The sequence below is a fragment of the Panthera pardus genome, unplaced genomic scaffold, assembly GCF_024362965.1.
Source record: "Panthera pardus isolate Hobbes unplaced genomic scaffold, ASM2436296v1 HiC_scaffold_11, whole genome shotgun sequence".
NCBI classification, from domain to species: Eukaryota; Metazoa; Chordata; class Mammalia; order Carnivora; family Felidae; genus Panthera; species Panthera pardus.
In genome coordinates, this window is record NW_026526666.1 from 59,898,109 (window position 1) to 59,917,626 (window position 19,518).

The 19,518-nt window shown below is 41.9% G+C and overlaps 1 protein-coding gene across 18 annotated transcripts in view; it reads left to right on the forward strand.

The window, feature by feature from the left end:
- The window catches only part of DAB1 (DAB adaptor protein 1), a 1,127,727-nt gene that overhangs the window by 338,204 nt on the left and 770,005 nt on the right, over window positions 1-19,518 (forward strand). The window lies entirely within an intron of this gene.

Genomic DNA, 19,518 nt, shown 5'->3' on the forward strand with positions numbered 1-19,518 from the left:
CAGGGCCAGCCCAGATTCAGGGGCCATGGAGAAGGCCATGTGCGGGTGTAAATGGAGGAGGAGTGGATCATGGGGGCCACCAAGGAGCAGACTGCCACAGCACTGGCAGAAGAGATAATGTGAGCTGCAGACGTGGATTGGTGTCATGGGTGACGAGCCCCAGATAGAGGGAGATACCACTAATTTCACCCATCTATGCTCCCATATTGTGCGCTAGGCCCTCCGCTCAGAAGTCGCTCCTCATTTCCTAGAGTCCTCCAACCACTGCTAGTATATGCTTCCTAGAGCCACAAGAAATCAGAAGAAAACTTGAGAGATGAACCATAGTAGAGACAGCTCCCCTGGCAATGAAAAGGAAAATGACAAAAGACAAAACACAAAAAGTTCCAAGATGGAAAACATTCTAAAATGAGGGCATTTAAAGACCATCATACACATAAACGTGTATTTCCCATGTATGCTGTGTCTGTCACCAGAAGCTAGACTGCACATATAGACCCTCAGGTTTCCAATACCTCCGTCAGTAATGATAATGATGATGATGATGATTATGACTGCTGCTCCTCCAAGGATGCAGGGTGTGTTTCGTTCATGATGCAATCCCCAAGAATGGCACTTAATAGGTGCTTTATAAGCATCCTTCATGGTATTGTCAGTCATTTATTGAATGGTTTACTATTTGCAGGTGCTTTACTAGATGCTTTCCAAATATCATGAGATTCCACTTTACAGTTTGTGAGTTCTTTTCACCAGTATCACCTCTTTTACCTTCATTAGGATCACTCTTGTACAGATGAGAAGATTGAGACTGGGAAGGGGGGTGTTGCTTGATCACAAAGATGGGCTATAAACTAATATGGTTCTGTCTCTGGATCCAGTGTTCTTTTTCCTTTCCCCAGACATCCCAGATTATAGTGAGCTCCATCCATTTACTCACCTAGCACATTTATTGAGTACGTGGTAGGTGCCTAACAGGTTGTGGACCATCCTCTGCCTCATAATCCACAATCTTGCTCTTACTAGATGTTGTGTGTTTCATGTGCATGATATAAATTCATTTTCACAAGAGCTATGTTAGGTAGGGATTCTTGCCCATATTACAGATGAGAGAACTGCACTCAGAGATCCTAAGTGAATTTCCTTGAGTCCTATAGTGGGAAAGTGCTGGAGCTGAGATTCAAACACAAGTCTGTTAATGCGTAAGCCCATGACCTTCCCATCACATTACAGTTCTTCCTTCATGTTCCTCCTACACGGTGACTCCGCAGCTAGGCTGCAGCCATTCTCCACTACACTTGACTCAGAGATCTCTTCAGCCCCAAGCACAGAGCCTGGATTGAGGCTGAATATGTGTCAGCCCTCACAGGCAGGTCCAGAGTTTCTATGGCAAGCACCTAGACATATTTACTGAGGAGGGTTACATTTACTAAGCACCTCCTGTATGCAGCTGGCATTGGGCTTGCCATTTACATACATATTACATTTCATCCTCATATCAAGCTTACAAGGTAGATACTATCACCCCATTTTATAGAGAAGAAAAAAGAGGCTTGGGGAGGAAAAGTACCGTTCCCAAAGTCATCCAGTCTTCCTGACTACAAAGCACTGTGAACTCCCTCAGACAGGGTATGAATTGCACAGAACATTGTCTGAGAAGACTTTGTGAAAAGGATGAAGCCTGAGCCACACCTTGGAAAACTTATCATGCAGCCAGGATAAGTACGCCGAGAGCTAATGAGCGTGTTATTATAGTTATGATTAGGTTTCCATGTACTTCTCAAATCAGATGTGTAAATATAATCAAAAACATTTCTCTTTGCAGTGCAGACCTCCAGCAGTTTCCACCCGGCATCCTGGTTCTGAGCAAAGATAATAAATTAGCTCTAATTAGCTTTCCCACACACTGAAGCAAGTCTGTCCTGTCACCACGTTGCACACGGGGGAGGGAGGGGGCTCTGCTGGACTTCTCCCAAGGACGGGGGTCTGTGGGAAGAGGGAGGTAGCAGGTGTGGCACATGACCGTCAGCTCCGTATTACCTTGTGCATGTGGACAAGCTATTTGTTACCCATCCTGGCCTTCGGTTTTCATCCCCTGTAAAGTGAAGAGCTCAGACTAGGTTCGTGCTTACACAGTAAGAGTCCATGATTCTATCCTGGAGAATTCCCCAGCTTGAAGCACCAATTTTATTTGTGTGAGCCCTGGAATTGTTGTGTATCTACTGTTGATCAGGCATTGATCTAAATACAGGAGCCATGAGGAGTAACAACTGGTCTCTGTCTGTAAGGAACTCTACTTTTAGTAGGGAGAATAATAATGGCTACTTACTCTATGTGCCAGGCTCTTGGCTGTGCTCATCAAATAAGTTCTCTCATTTGGTTTCTGCAAGAGACCTCTGAGGTCGTATTCTTGTCACCTGCATTTTCAGAGAGGGTAAGTCACTTTTCCACAGTTTCACTGCTCTTGAGTGATGGAACTGTAATTTCAATTCAGAACCTGATCTCTTAACCATTAGGTTATATCCTCACTCCCAGAAATCGTTGGATGTCGTAAAAGAAACAGAGATAGTTGGTCAACAGGAGACCACGGGATGGTGAAGATTGTTCCATGTGGGTGGGCGGTGATGGCTTTGGTTAAGATGGTGTATGGACAGAATCTTGAATGAAAAACAGGCTTTTTATATATTCGTACAGGTGGAGAAGGGAAAATATTTTAGGTGGAAGAGTCAAGACAGAGGGAGGAAAGAAAAACACTGGTCATGGGTGATGACGAGTATGTTGACTAAAGGGGGCCCAGTGGATTATAAGATGGGGTTCTATGGTGCATTCATTCAATGACAAAGCATTTTTAAAGGCCTACTGTGTGTCAGGCACATTAAAGCCTCTGGGAATAGCCCAATGAACAATACAGGCTCCAACATGTTAGGACAGTGATTCTCAACCAGAGGCAATTTTCTCCCCCAGGCGACGTTTGGCAATATCTGGAGATACTTTTGGTTATGACAACTGAGGTAGTGTTACTGGCCTGTAGTGAATGGAAGCCAGTACTGCAAAATATCCTACAATGCGTAGGACCATGCTCCACAACGATTACCTGGAGCTTTTACAATGTCAATTCCTCTAGTGGAATAACAAACTGGGGCAGCTTGTGGAGAACCTTGAAGGTCAGACCAAAGAATTTGCCTATGCCTCTCCTAGGCCAGGCGGCCTCATAGAACCAAAACCTAAGGGCAGCAACGATAAAAGCAAACCCTTTCCATTGCAAATGACCTCTCAGCACAAAAGAAATCAGTCTGGTTGCCTCTGCTATTTTATTATAGTCCTGGGATGACCTGAAAATGCAATTCTACCACCTCTGGTTCAGAACCACTCAGGGCTTATGAGAATCTACTGCCCCCAAAAAGAGAATGTCAGATGGCTTCTTCCTTCTTAATCCAATTAAGTAAGTAGTGCCTCTTGCAGAAGCTCTGCACAGCTGAGAAATTTATTACAAATTACCTAATCTCATGGTTCTCCCATGAAAAGGAAATAGACTAAACCATGTCTAACCCTCCTCACCCTGAGCAGTTCAAAGTACCGGAGCTGGGCCAGACCCTATTTATTAAGTTAAGCAGTATTTTCTGGATCTAGCTGGGGAGTGTCAGTGTGGTGGAACTTAACTGCCTTTTAAAATGAGAGTCTACTTTTCATGATTATCTCAAGCACACCCGGCGCGATTCTCCTTTTCTAACACTGGTCAAGAGGAAAACAGGAATTCATTTGTGGCTTCCAGGAACCTTCAGATGCCAGCTCAACAAACAAGATAGCTATCAGGGCATTACTGGGGCACACGTTTCAGAAAGAGCCCTGGCTTTGCAATCTGCCGTGCCTGTGTGTGTGGACACCAGCTTTGCCTTTCACTGTGCAAACTTAGGCAACTCACTTACTTAACCTCTCTGCACCCCAGTCTCTTTACCAAGAAAAATGGACAGCCAGATGCCTGCTAGCACTGTTATTAGGATAACTGTAGTACGGAAATGGGCGTAAAGTACCATGCCTGTCCCGGAGCAAGCCCTCAGTAAATTGTAGCTGATGGTGTCGGGTCATTTTCCCACCCAGATCTGCCTGCAGGGGTGTGGGTTATGGCAAAAAAATGAGAACCTGCGACTGAGGTTTAGTTACTTTTCTTGTCAAGGACAGAAGAGAGGAGAAATTTCTTAAGGATTAGAGGCTTCTTAGCAATTCATACAGTTCATGCAGTCTCTGGGTCCAGGCAGAGGCTGGCAGGTAAGCTCTTTGCCAGGTTGGAGAGAATAAGAGGGAAAATCAATTAAAAGGGCCTTTCACGGAATGAGGGGTGGCAAACGCCCAGGGTTAATCCCGATGGGAGACCTGTATTTCCATAACAGGCGAGGCCTTCCCTTTAACCCTTTGGCACCGTGAGTTGGAGTTTTCTGGGGTGAAGTCCATTACTGGCAATGGGTGTGCCGTGTGTGATTAATGACCCTGTTTACGGGCCGGTTAGCAACAGAGAGCTCCATCCATCTCACTTCATGGAAGCATCACACACCATTTATTGTCTGCAGCCGGGATGTATTCCTTTGCAATTAGGTAAATGCCTTCTTTTGGAGTAGATGTAGTAATTCCTGCATTAGTGCCCCTGTGCCTCTACCCACACCCAGCGGAGAAGGGAAAGCAAAGCCTGGCTGGGACCAAAGGCGGACCGAGATGGTGACTAGGTCAGGTGCTATTTCCTGACCTCAAATACTTTTGGCCCCAGAGCCTTTGTCCGTTCTCAGCTACCTCCTTTCGAAGGGACATTCAACACAGGGAGTCCATAGATATCATGGCTTTAAAATCCGCCCCCTGCCCCCTCACCGCAAGGGAAAGAAGGGCACGGTGTGTTCAATGCATCCTGTGCTCATTTTCTACTGGGAAAAGAAACCCTCACGACTAATTGTTTTGAATAACAGGTGTCATGTGTAGGGGTGCTCCCTGCATGTCAGGCACTGTGCTCCCCTCAGGAGAGCTCTGTCAGGCCCTCCCTATTATCTCCATTTTACACTCAGGGAAACTGAGGTATAGACAGAAGTAAATTCAAACCGAGCTCAGACCCGTAGTATCTCTGTAGGACTGTGTGCCTGGTCATACTTCTAGGCTGCAGTTCTGTCTCAATCATTGAAGAACGGGGACCGGTGCAAAAAGAGTGACAAATGACAGATAGGTGTTTAAGAGAGCTCACCATATGCAAGGTAAAAGAGAACATTAATTTGCTCCACAGTTATTTATCAGATGCCCACAGTGGCCAGGCATTGTGGGAAGTTCTGAGAATGTAACAGCAGATGAGATAACTGGTCATGATGCTCACTCTCTACCTATGAGCAGAAATGGTAACAGTAACAGCAACTACTCATTATGGTTGATTATATACTTGGTACTGTACTGAGTATTTCGCATACAGAATCGCATTCAGTCTTCACGTAATGAAAAACAAAGGGTGCATGATAATTATCCAAATTTTGCAAACGAGGAAATGATGGAAAAGGAAGTTTAAACAACCTGCCGGTTGCTAAGGCCAGTTGGTGGCAGACCTATTCTTTGACTTTGCATGGGCTGACCAGGGCGTGTGCTTTTAGAAACTGAAAAAAGGATTGCAAGTGTGGTGAGATTTCTGGAGAGCATGGCAGGGAGCAGATGGACATCAGGAATCTGTCGAGTGCTTAGATTAGGAGGAAGTAGTGTAGTCTGGGTAAGAGGAGAGAGCCAGAAGGGAAAAGGGATGCCAAGGAACAACGTAGGATAGGGACTGAGGGGGAGAGGGGAGAGTGTATTACTCCCAGAGAACATTGGAGAGCAGGACACTTTTTAGGCACATGGAGCTGGACCCTGTGGCTGGAAGCGCTGGCCCCAAGAGCTTCCCAGCATAGGGATGGGATGATATGAGGCTGGGAATGTGGGTTAGTAGCCTACTTCCATAGGGTCTGGTAGACTGTGTAAAAACTATTAGAAGTAATAAATGAATTCAGATTTTTAAAATGTCATCACATGGACCTTATGCAAAGTAGGGAGTGTGTGTTAGAGTCAGCTAGTTATTCATTAAAAATTGATGGTCCTCCTTCCATAATGTGGGCTTATCCATAATCCATTCCATGGATTGCCTTTTCTGGCCCACCTCTTTAATATGTGGGCACATGATTATCTCCTGCCAGGGAATGTGAATGGAAGTAATGCATGTCACCTCTACGCTGGAGTCTTGAAGAGGCAGGTATGTCTTGACTGGGCTATTTTTATGTTTCCATTCCCTAGAAGGAGACAATCCTGAGCCTCTGGGTGATGGCAGAGCCACATGGTAGAAGCAGCCTGGGTCCCTGATTCACCACGTGGTGCACAGCTCCATGTGGATGGGATTTCTTTGAAAATGAAGAATAAACCTCTACGGAGTTAAGCCACTGAAGTGTTGAACTTTGTTGCAGTAGCTAGCAGTAGGATATCCAATTAAAGAAACTTGATTTGTATTTTAAAAAGATCTTTCTGACACAGTATGAAGAATAGAGAAGAGCAAAAGGTGATCTGGGAAGACGCCCCGTGGTCCAGTAAAAAGGGATGGTTGCTTAGACCATCCTTCAGACTCAAACAGCCGTGTGCTCCACTGAAAGACTAAATCCCCTATTCTGATGGTACGTTAAACAGAGGGAATGACTTAAAAAAATGCCAAAATCCATTGCAAAGCATTGTTTCATTAGAAATAAACAAAGAAGGGGGACACCTGGGTGACTCAGTCAGTTGAGCATCCGACTTAGGCTCAGGTCATGATCTCATAGTTTGTGGGTTCAAGCCCTGTGCTGAACAGCTGGAGCCTGGAGCCTGCTTAAGATGTGTGTGTGTCGCTAGCTTTCTGCCCTCCCCGCTTGTGTGCATGCTCGTACATGCTCTCTCTCGCTTTCTCTCTCTCTCTCTCTCTCTCTCTCAGAAATAATAAATGAATAAGCTTTAAAAAAAAAAGAGAAGCAAAGAAGGAATTAGATACAGAGCAGATAACTGTGAAGTCAGTAACTTCCTCTAGATCCCGCTGCTGGAGCCTTCACAAACCTGTGCACCCTGATTTGCCCACTGGGCACCTATGAGCCCAGGATGGAAGGTCAGACAATCTGGTGGATCTGAATCCACTGTAGTCTTGGGCAACTTTCATAGTGTCACTTCCCTCTGCTATAAAATGAGAATAACACCAGGACTTGTCTCATGGGACTGTTGTAAGAATTAACCCTCTTAGTCAAGATCATGGTATATAGGGAAGAAGTTATTATGTTATTGTTATAACTGTTCCATTACAGAAGGACTTATTTTAGGACCCCCATTTGACACCCCCCCCCAACACCATTTTTTGTTAATAGCGCTTATGCCTTCCTCTCCAGAGGGGAGTCTTCTTCCTCAGTCTCCATACAGCTCATTCTTGCTCACTCAGGTTTCTACTCAACCTGCTCCTCAGAGGTCCTTCAAGGGCTCTGGTCTCAATGCCACCTCTCTCTGCCCTGCTTCACTTTTTCTTCTTAGCACACACTGCATCCTGACCTCTCATAGTCATCATGTATATGCTGGTTCCACCTCATTTCACTAGAATGTGAGCTCTGTGAGAGACTTTATCTCTTGTTCACAGCTGTATCTCCAAACAGAACAGTGTCTGCCATAGAATAGGAGCCCAACATGTATTTGGTGATATATAGAAGAACAAATGATGATGTGATCACACGTGTGCTACTTTCCAAATCCTACCATTCATTCAGATCTTACCATTTCTTTTTTCCCCTTTGTCGTACCTTAGTGGATCATTTATCAGTCCAGAGCCTATGTACACATTTTATTCTTTTTCTCCTGACTAACCACTGCGCCAGGTCTGTAGTTCCTAATCTGCTTCCCTGAAAACTCCCTGCCTGAGACAAAGGATGTGCAGGGGGTGATGGACCCTGTCTTCACTGACCAGCAGTTCCCTATTACATTCATTGCCAGTACTGTAGAATATATAGACTTCTACACTCTCCAAGTTATTAAAGCCTGCAGCTTAGAATCATGGCTCAGAAAACTGGACTGGACCACAGGGCCATCCTGGTGTATGGTCACATACTTCCACCAAGATTTTTTTGTTGATTTTTTTCACATTTATTTATTTTCGATAGAGAGAGATAGAGCACAAGTGGGCGAGGGGCAGAGAGAGAAGGAGACACAGAATCTGAAGCAGGCTCCAGGCTCCCAGCTGTCAGCACAGAGCCCGATGCGGGGCTCGAACTCATAAACTGAGAAATCATCACCTGAGCTGAAGTCAGACGCTTAATCGACTGAGCCACCCAGACACCCCTTCCACCAAGACTTTTTAAATGGTTTTATTGAGGTGTAATCGATGTATAATAAATATACATATTTAAATATACAAATATACATTTTCAAATGACTTTTGGCATATGCATATATTTGTGAAACCATCACTATAATTAAGATAATAAACATTTTCATCATACCCCAAACTTATCTTATGCATCTTTATAATCTAGCCCTTTTTACTACATCCTTCCTGGCTCACACACAACTCCCATACAGAGGCAACCACAAGATTTGCTTTGTCACTCTGGTTATTTTGCATTTTCTAGGATTTTATATAAGTGGAGTCTTAAGGTATAAAATCTTTGGATTCTTACTCTCACCATAGTTATTTTGAAATTCATCCATGCTGTCAAAAGTGTCAATAATTTGTTTTCTTTTTATTGATTAGTATTCCATTACATGGATGTATCCCAATCAGTATATCTATGCACTTGTTGGACAATTAGACAGTCTCTAGTCTTTGGCTACAACAAAGTTCCCTGAGCATCTGTAGACAAGTCTTTGTGTTGATATGTTTTCATTTCATTCATTAAACATGAAAGATATGTTTCATTTTACCATCTAGGGTAAAATACCTAGAGTTGCTGAGTTGTGTGAAAGGTGTATGTTTAACGTTTAAAGAAATTGCCCAATTCTTTTCCAAAGTGGCTGAACCATTTTATATCCCTACCAGCAGTCTGTGAGAGTCCCAGTTCTTGTTCCTCTGTTCTTACCAACAACTGGTTTGGCTAGCTGTTTAGTTTTGGTCAGTCTAGTGGGTTAGAGTGGTGTCTCGCTGTGCTTTTAACTTGGAACTCCCTAAAAATGAATGACTTTCAGCATTTTTTCACATATTTGTCATCTTTATCTTTTCTTTGATGGAGTACCAATGTTTATGGGATTATCTTATTTTTGAATTATAAGAATTTCTTTATTCCAGACACAAGTTCTTTTTCCAATGGGCCTTTTGCAAATATTTTCTTTCATTCTGTAACTTGCCTTTTCAGTTTCCTTTCTGAGTTCCCTGAGTGGAACGGTTTTGTTCATTCCCCCCCCATATTCCTAAAAACTAGACCCCAACAATCTTAGATATTGAAAATGTTCAGTAAATTTCAATTCAATGAATGAGACAAGATCTAATTCTAAATATTTCAAGCCAAGCACATGAAAGGTGACTGAATCTTCAGTTTTCCAACCTGTAAATTCAAGATACTGTTACCTAATTCAAGGGATTACTGTCAGAAATAAGTGAGTGACTATGAATTGATTTTTTAGACTGATGCTAGGCATGTAGTAGCGTTCAATTAGTATTAGCATTCTTTTATTCTGTGATCCAAGGGAGAAGTGGGGCCAACGGTTGAAGCCATAGGGAAGCAGATGGGTCAATTTAGTGAATTATTTTCTATTGCTGTTTAATAAATGGAACAAAATGGACTGCCACACAAACTAATGAGCTCCACATCACTAGAAGCATTTTAATAGAATATCGTTTGATCAGCTTCTAGAAGAGATGTTTGTTACCTCGAGGAAAATACTGAACTTCTTGTATCTCTTCTGTTCCTAAAAGATGTGTCATTCGTGGTAGGAGATGATAACAACAATGGCATGCTATTATATACAGCTTATAGTATATACAATATAATGTATAATATATAATACATGGTATACATTCTATATATTACATGCTATATTATATGCTATATGCTATATATATATGCTATATTATATGTATATAATAATGTCATCGCTGAGGATGTGCTATTGTGCTAAGTACTAAAAAGTATATTATTTAACCAACCATCACAACCACCATCTGAGGTAAGAGTAGATGTTATCCCTATTTGATAGGTGAGAAAAATGAGCTCAGAGGTGGTAGATAACTTGTCCAACAACACAGAACCTGGAGTGGCAGGGACTTGAATGCAGATATGTTTAAGTTAAGTCCATACTTGCAATCCAGGTACGCTAGCCAGTTTCCCTCTGCTTGGTCATTGCCAAAAGACAAGCACTGCTGAAACAAGCCACTCCCCAACACCTTGTGTGCCCACACTGCCCCACCCCTACCACAGGATGTCTCTGAGCCAGTGAGAGTAAGTACTTATGTCTTGGTCCACAGCTGCATTTCTTTTGTTGGCTCAGCCAGTTACCCCACAGAGTGGCCAAAGACCAGGGCAGTCATGCCTGAGGTCAGCCACCTGATTTGCTCTCCATCCAGCACTACCAGCTGCATCTCAGCTTCCTGGGAAATGGTATTCACATCTCCTGTTGGAACAGGCCTTTCCCATGCTTTTCCTTCTGGCATATGGAGTATTTATTTGTTTTGGAAGTCCTCAGAAGTGCCAGCTTTCTCATCATACAACAGTAGGGATTGTCCCCATTTGGTGCCTGTCCATCCAGCACATAATATGTATGCCGTCATGGCAAAGCTGTTGGACCCTTGGATTCTAATTATCTAAAGATGCTTCTGTGGCTTTTAAAAACCAGGCCCAGTCTTCTGACAACAAGTGCCTGCCTCACCACCATCCTGATTACCCGTTCCTACTGGCACAATAACCATGATGATATTCACCAGATTGTGCCAAACAGACGTTACCTAGCAACAAGTGGGGAGCACTTGGGATGTGTCCTTGTGTTCTGAACACTGTGAGCAATTCTTTAAACATCTTGGATACAACGAAGAATGAATGCACACCATGAGGAAGCCTTGAGAGAATGGTTTTGCACTCAGACACACTCTCATGCAACCCTGACTCTGTGTGACTCCAATGACCTTGGGTAAGTTACATAAACTCTCTAAGCCTCGGTTTCCTAACCTAGAAAATGGATAAAAATAACAGTACTTACTTATGCTAATATTGTGAATGTACTCTATGAATGTAATGTATGGAAAGAAAGTACATTGGACAATATTCTGCGTTAAGTAGGTTTTCAAATATTAGTTTGCCTCAATGTATATATTTTCTGTGCTACCTTTCATTAAAACACAAATACAGGCATCTGAAGAACCCAGATCTAGTTACCCCTAGCCTACATTGAAAAATAACTGTGTCCTTAAGGAAGTCTCTTAACCTCTTTTTGATTTATTTTCTTTATCTGATAGTAGTAAGTGGGATAATAATAGTGACAATGGGAGGACAGTAATAAGTATAGTTCTGAAATTAGGAGTATGGAAAAAATCTGAAGACCAGAATATAAATGCAAGAGGTGACCTAAATATATTACTGGTATTATTTTTAGTTGAGGGGAAGCTAGCAGCACTAGGAGACTAACAAGAGACATTTGTCTCATAGTCAATTTTATCTTTACCCATGTATGACCCTGGTATTCATATTGGTCAAACAGGTACTTGAAATCACATTGAAGCCCATCTCCCTACCCACCCACCCACTTATTTTTTCACTTTAATCTCTATGTTTGTTTCAGGAAATGTATTCCATATCTCATACCAAGAGAGACCTTTGCCAGGGCAAATAAATGGTTTCCAGAGGATGAGGTTACACTAGTTAGGTTAGAGAAACAAAGGGCAGAATGATCCAAAGGATGGATGTGAAATGTATAGCATCTTGCAAAATTCTCAGATTTTTGGAGCAAAGTAGACATGGCTTCAAGGCCTCCTGGTCTACCACTTTATAGCTCTGAGGACTTGGATAAATCATCTCGATAAGCCTTAGTTTTCCCATCTGTACAATGGTTATGCTATAAATTATCTTGTAGAGTTGTTGAAAAGATGAGGACCATGAATTTAAAGTGCCTGTTAAGGAGACTGGCACATGGAATATCCTCAATATATGATGTGTATTAAATACAAAATTAATACTAGCAATAAGTGACCATAATTGAAAAGGAAAGCAGAGTCCAAGTAACGGAATGGCTCAAAGTGTTTAGTCTGAGCAGCAAATATGAACCATCAATAGTAAGTAAATGTGAACAGTCAAGAGGCAGGGAGATGAGAAATAAGCAAGCAGATAGACTGATAAAGACAAACAATTTGGAGTCCATGCCAGGAAATAGGTCTGAGTTTTGGGGCCCCCAGGTAAAATGTATAGAACAGGACAGACATCTCAGCTACTTAGGGAGGCTTTGTCCTCATGCTTTTGCCTTTACAGGCCATCATTTTCTCCTTCAGGACTCAAATGACAACCCCCTGCAGAAGTGCCTGGTGGAAAATAGATTGTTAACAAGAGGGGAGGCTGGATGCTCCGGGCACAAGGTTCTGACCAATGACAAGTCTGCATTCTGCACTTGGAATCTCAGCTTTTCAATGTCAGAGCATGGGATTTCCCTTAAGAGTTGCCCATGTGACTAAGTACCCCTCAGGTTAGTGGAGTGAACAGTTTCCCTGACTTCAGTTTCTTCTTAATCAGGTGTCTCAGCACATCTAAGATGCCTTTTGGCCATTGTCTCCCTGACTTCTTACCTCAGGGAGCCTGATTCGAAGGAGTTGCTGGAAGCAAAGAGAGAGTTTGAATTCCATCGTCAGTCAATCCTACATTTCCCAGTTTTCCTGGCTTGGCCAGATACCACTGCCAGCCCGTGAGAAGCACCTGTCCTGGCAGAGATTGGGTCCAACATCTAGGAGATAGAGATGTGTGCGAGTGAATAATATCAAAGAGTGTGGCTTTCTCATGTTAAATATGAGTACTAATTATCATCTATCCACATAGCACAGCTCAGGGGAATCATGGAGCAGCCTAAGACGAATACTGCATGTGGGTGCCTTGCTTTACAATAGCTGGTCTAAGAAAAGTGGTGCAGAATTCATCTGTGCAGTTATTTGTCTTTTCAATGATGCTAAGTCAAATAGGGTATTGAATCCATATGGTAATAGAAATTTTCTAACCTACCAGAACCTAGAGCATGATATTTAAACAGTTAAGCCTTAATTTCCCAATATTTTAAATAGGAATATAAACAGATAATTCATAAGACTCCTTAGATTCTAAAAACAAAAACAGAAACTTCCAGGTGAAATACTTGTCAACCAGACTGGAATGGATGGGCCAGTGATAGATCTTGATACTTCACCAAAGCATCCCAGGTTCCACTCCCTAGAAATGCAGATAGTTTCATGTGTTCTGCTTGGTTTTGAACAGGATCATGATTAAGAGTTAATAGACATAGAATCTTGATCTTGTTCTGTCATTCATTAGCTGTAGTCTGTGGATAAGGCACCCCCGCTTTCTGGACTCCAGTTTCCCCCTTGGTAAAGTAAGAATCTTGAAACCGGTAACTTCTAAGGTCTTTTCCTACATGAACCTCTGTGACTCTATATTGACCAACTTGTAATAATTTTAAATGCTTCTATCTTGATTAGGGATCTTAACTTTATCAGATCTTACACATTTCTTTATAAAGCCCAAGTCCAAACTCTAGTATAGGTTCTGGTACTAAGCACAGCTAGTACTTAGTAAATGGGTAACACCCACCTGCATCCATCTCGTAGTTTCTACTTGCTTCAGTTTTCTAGCTGTATGACCATTGACAAAGTGCTTAACTTTTTTTTTATTGGATTCATCATCTATAAAGTGGAGATGATAATAGTGCCTGTCTCATAAGGATTAAATGAATTATAACATGTAAATTGCTTATAACAGTGCCTGGCACATAGAAAGTTCTGTTTAAGTGTTAGCTGCTATCATCATTATCATCATCACCACTACTTATTCTTCATGACTCATATATCCCTATTGTCTTCCAAACTCTTCTCCTGATGCCAGTGTCATTTAGTCATCCACATGTTACTTCCTTAGGACTCCTCATGATGATATGATCCGTGTTTCACTTTTGATGGGGAACACTCGTTGGCCATATTAAAAATTAACACTGATATTTTTACCAGCACTTTTGGAAGTGAATGTTTCCTTATCTGATAATTAGCATCTGTGTTTTTCTTCTTATTTCAAAGTACAGTGTCATATAATTGCTTTACTTTAAGTTTCTCATGTCTTCTGTGCTCTTACCAACTACTTTATTTGGCTTGGACAAGGCCCTTCATAACTTCCTCTAACTTCTGAGAGAGAATGCTCATGATTCCAGTGAACACTTTTTAAGATGCCTGGGTTTCTGTCAAGTGGAGCTACCATCTGTAGAGGTCAGACCTCTGCAGCAGCCTTCATTCAGTCAGTGAAGGGCATTCACTTAGCATCTTCTGTATGAGAGAGACTATTCTAGGTGCTGAGTATTAGCTCCATACCCTCAGTGTATCATCCACAGTCCCTCACAGGCCCAGGCATCTATTGAATACATCCCCATTGAGACCCTTCTGTTAGAGGTAATCACTTTTTTATAGATGTCCATAATAAACTTTTTATATGCTCAGTAACTACTTTTATTGGCAGGGCTAGAAGCTAGAAATAAAAATCTGTGTATGCCCTGCTTGTTGCCACTGAGTAGCTCTTCATCTCATGGGGTGGGAGCAGGTTTGTGAACATGGCAGGTGTTCAATGTGCTTCTGAAGAAACAATTTTAGTGGCTGAAAAGAAGCATCCTGCTTAGCTGAGGTCATATTCTTTAATTGATAAGGTGGGCACAGTATCATCTGTCTTCAATCTTGTCTCTAGCTACACATCCTGTCTAGGGGACCGCATCCAGTCCCATGGCCAAGTCCCATGGCCATGGATACCAAGCTATGGGGGTAATTCCAAGACCAGCCTTACCCCAGGACTAAGTCTCCATAGTCACTCTCTATGCTCCTCTATCTTTCATACCACATGTGGATCTGACAGTAAATCTTGTTAACTGTCTTTTCAAAATGTATCCTGGTTCTTCCCACTTCACTTAATTCCATTCTCATTCATGCCTCATGAGATTATTGCATTAGCCCTTGGTTTGCACTCCATCCTGCCCATCCACAGTCAGTTCTTGACACAGCATTCAGAGTGTTGTTTCAAGATTTAAGTCAGATCACATCAATCCCCTTCTCAAACTCCTGTGTGGTCTCCACATTACACTTAGGGTAGAGCCCAATGTGCTATAAAAGTCCTACAAACCCCATGTGATCTCGCCTTCACCTACAGCCTTTTCCTTATTCATTCTGAGCTTGATTTCCCTAATCTTCCTCAAACATACCTCCTCAGGTGTGAAGATCTTTTCTCTTTCTCTTCACTTTCCCTCCAGGTATTTGCATGGCTCTTCTTCACTTCATTTCAGTGTCTACACACATGTCATTTTCTCAGAGACATCTTCCTTAATTGCTACCCCCCATCAGGTTCTGTAAACTCACCTACTTGAATGCTCTTTATAGCATTTATCTTTGTCAGACATTGTAATAGTTTATTCAACTGCTTGTTTGTTACATGACCCTCACCTAGAATGTAAGCTCCATGAGGACAGGGACATTGTCAGCCTTGCTGATTCCTATGTCTCTAGGAGGCTAGGGCATATGGTGGGCACTTGGTAAGTACTGAATGAAAAAATGAATGAATGGGGACATTTTGTGAAATGTCAACCTTTGAGTTTCGAGTGACAACATTGGTTGTATCTTGATACTACCTTACTTCACCCTTCCCCATACCCTCTCAGCCCATCTCGAGCCCTGCCAAGGGTGTGTGCATCCACAGATGCTCTTGAAGACATCTTTCTGTTTGATGAGAAAGCAGTCAAAATCCAGCCTTCTGAAAAACCTCTTATCAGGCTCATTCACCTTGAAATCCACTGCTCCTCTCTTTTATCAAGGCCAGGATATTTATTCCTCTGAGTTGAAGAAAAATAAAAATTAAAAGTACAAAAGAATGTAGTGGCCATTACATTCTAAATTATTTGATAAGTCATTGGCTTTTCATTCATATTTTCATGTCATTGGAGTAGTATGCAAGGTATGAGCTTAACTATTGCATATGAATTATTCACAAAAAAGGCCATGTTCAGGGTCTTATTGTTTGAATTCCTGGTCTCTGGCATCATGGCCACCCTTGGAAAACATTCTGTAGATATCCAAACATATCAGTCTTCTCTCCTCTGTGTTGCTCATTGCATTCACATGCCTGCAAGGGTAGTCTGCATGTTAGAGACTGAGAAGCAACCAAGCCACCAGCTTGCAAACATCTGACTGTTCCCATGTGTGGTAGAAAGAGAAGGGCATTGGCAGCGGAGACTTGGGTTCAAATCCAAGTTATTATGTTTATGGTCTTGGACAAATCATTTAACGTCTGGGACCCTCCATTCCATCATCTGCAAAATATCCTCCTCAGAGTTGTAGTAAAGATTAGAATAAACAATCATTTAGAAAGCACATCGCACAGAGGGACTAGATGAATGCAAGCCTCTCTTCCTTCCCACACTGGGTTCTTCCTTTGACAGTAGTACATTCACACTCCCTCCTGGGACCTTGGGGACACTCCATAGTAGTGCACTGTGTAATGATTTTTACTCAGCATCAGAGTCTTAGCGTTTCAGGATCATTTGAAATTTTTTAAAGTTAAAAAGTGTTCTTCAAAAGCAGTATTGCAGAGAGCCTGTGCAGCATGTTGCACATAGTAGGTATTTAATATTAGCATGCAGAATGAATGAATGAATGAATGAATGATACAGTTAAAAATGAGGTGTTCTGGTTAAAACAGACATTGAGGTCTCAAAAGCCTGCATTCTGTGCCCTCCCTCACTCAAGGAGATAACCTTTGAAGCATGACCCCAGAATCTTCTAGCCCTTATAACACAGATTGGAAACCACTAATCTGGTCTAATGCCATCCCCACTGCAGACATTTCTGCTACTGTACTTTTGGTGAGGTGATTATCTTATTTTGATCCTTGAAAAAAAAAAGGGGGGGGGGGTGGGGGCTGCTCACTCTAGTTCTAGACAATTAACAATTTTAAGAAGTTTTTCATGTTAAGAAAAATTATACCCTTAGATTTCTATCTACTGGTTGTACTTCATTTCATTCACTCATTCATCTTTTCATTCATTTTAATCACGCGTTAAATATCAGTTCTGTGTCTTGCCTGAAGCTTCACTCCTTGCATATACAGATAGATGATCTTTCATTAATTAATTAATTAGTTTGTTTGTTTTAATTCCAGTGTGGTTGACATAGAGTGTTACATTAGTTTCAGGTGTACAGTACAGTAATTCAACAATTCCAGATATTACTCTGCTCATCATGATAAGTATACTCTTAATCCCCTTCATCTATTTCACCCATCCCCCCTCCCCCTCTCTGGTAACCATCTGTTTGTCCTGTATAGTTAAGAGTATGTTTTTTGGTTTGTCTCTCTTTTTTTCCTTTGTTCATGTGTGTTGTTTTTTAAATTCTGTATATGAGTGAGATCATATGGTATTTGTCTTTCTCTGGATGGCTTATTTCACTTAGCATTATACTCTCTAGACCCATCCATGTTGTCTTTTCTCTTTTGAAAGTCTTTCTTCTTATGTGTCACATTCAGTGAAGATCAGTGTGGATTTTTACTGAGGGTTTTCTTGAGCAAAAGGAAATTCCCATTACACAATATACCACAAGAACTTCTTAAAATCTACTTTCCGAATATTTGCTCTCATGAACCTATTCAGTAAATCAACTCAAGTAATCACCCCCTGCTGCCAGCAACCTGGCTCTTTACCTCTCTTCTTCCTTCATTTGTTCTCCTGGAGAATGACTTTCCTCCAGGTAGCCCCAGACCCTTTCAAATGTTCTTTTGAAAGCTTCTACCACATCCATTATCCCTACCAGCCAAACAGAAGTTCCTCCTGGTGGCCTGCACTTCTTAGAATGTGTGAGAAGGAAGAGATTATCATTAAGTATACTCTTGTTGTTGTTGTTGTTGTTTACCCCACTTGACAAAGAGAATAAGCTCTGCTCCCAGCCCTCAAGTAGCTAACTATCACACTAAGTATAGTGCAATAAATATTAAGATCCACTCATCAACAAATACATATTGAGCACATATGATGTATCATTCACTTTTCTAGGTGATAGGGATAGTATTGTGAACAAAATAGACATTCCCTGCCCTCATGGAGCTTACATTCTGGAAGACAGAGATAGACTAATAAAAAAATAGATAGTTAAAAAAAGTATAAGTGTGTCAGGTGATAATAAATATAATAAATACAGTGGAGAAAAATAAAGCAAAAATAGATGTTAGAGCCAGGAGAGGTTGAGTTACTTCATTGCCCATAAAACCTTATGGTGATTAGAATCTGGTGGTGAGGGAAGGCTTAGAGTCCTGGGCTTATTAGATGTATGTGTGATATTATTCCTGACGGTCTCAAGCAGGATGGCAGTGGTAAGATGATGAGTGATGGGGGAGGGAAAAGTGAGGTGCATGGCTGAGCCATCTCTTTTTTTCTGCCAATGGTGAAAGAGTGGTCCTCTTTGGATCCCACAGAGCTCCTGTGATTCCCTCCTGAGATTTACCAATGGAGGAAAGAAGGAGACATGATGAGCTATGACAATACGAATGGAAGTGTTTGGAACATGGAAGTAGGAGGAAGTGATTAGGAGGGACTCCTCAAAGGAGGAGACAGCATAGGAGTTATCCATTTGTGGGATGACAGGGCAAAATACATTCCAGTGGCCAGAAGGAGCAGTATCTTCAAAGACCTGTAAGTATGCAGACATCTGTTAGGTTTTAAAAAACTATCGGTGGGTTCACCTTGGCTGGGCTCAAGAATGCAAAGTGGAGTCAAGAGATACAGCAGGAGAGGATGGCCGCCATGAAGGAATTTGCATATCATGCTAGGATTGTAGTTTTCACACCTCCAGCCTTGGGGAAACCTCCAAGCAGAAGAATGAAATGACCAGATCTTGTATTTCAGAAAGACTCTTCTGGTATCTATGTTTTGGGGCAAAAAGACCTATTGGGAGGAAAGAAATGCTTCATCCAGGATCAAGGGCAGAAGGTAGTCGGGAAAGGAGAGGTGAAGACAAGTCCAGCCACCTAACTGTTGATTGACTCTTCTGCTTAACAGTCCAGGAGCTATTCCAAGACTTGTCTGGGGTCTTCTCTCCACCAGGACAGAACCTCCCAATTGCAAAGGGCAGCCCATTTCAGAGGTGTGCACTGATATTCTTGGCTTTCACTTTTGGCTGTAAATCATGGCAGCTGTCCTTTCTCTTCACTGTCCTGTTGTCCTCTCATGCAAAAAATCAATGTCAAAGTGAACAGGTGTTGCTAATGGTACTAGAGAATAGGAGAATCAGGAAACAACAACTTCAAGGCTGAAATAATAACATTTTAATTGGAAATCTACTGT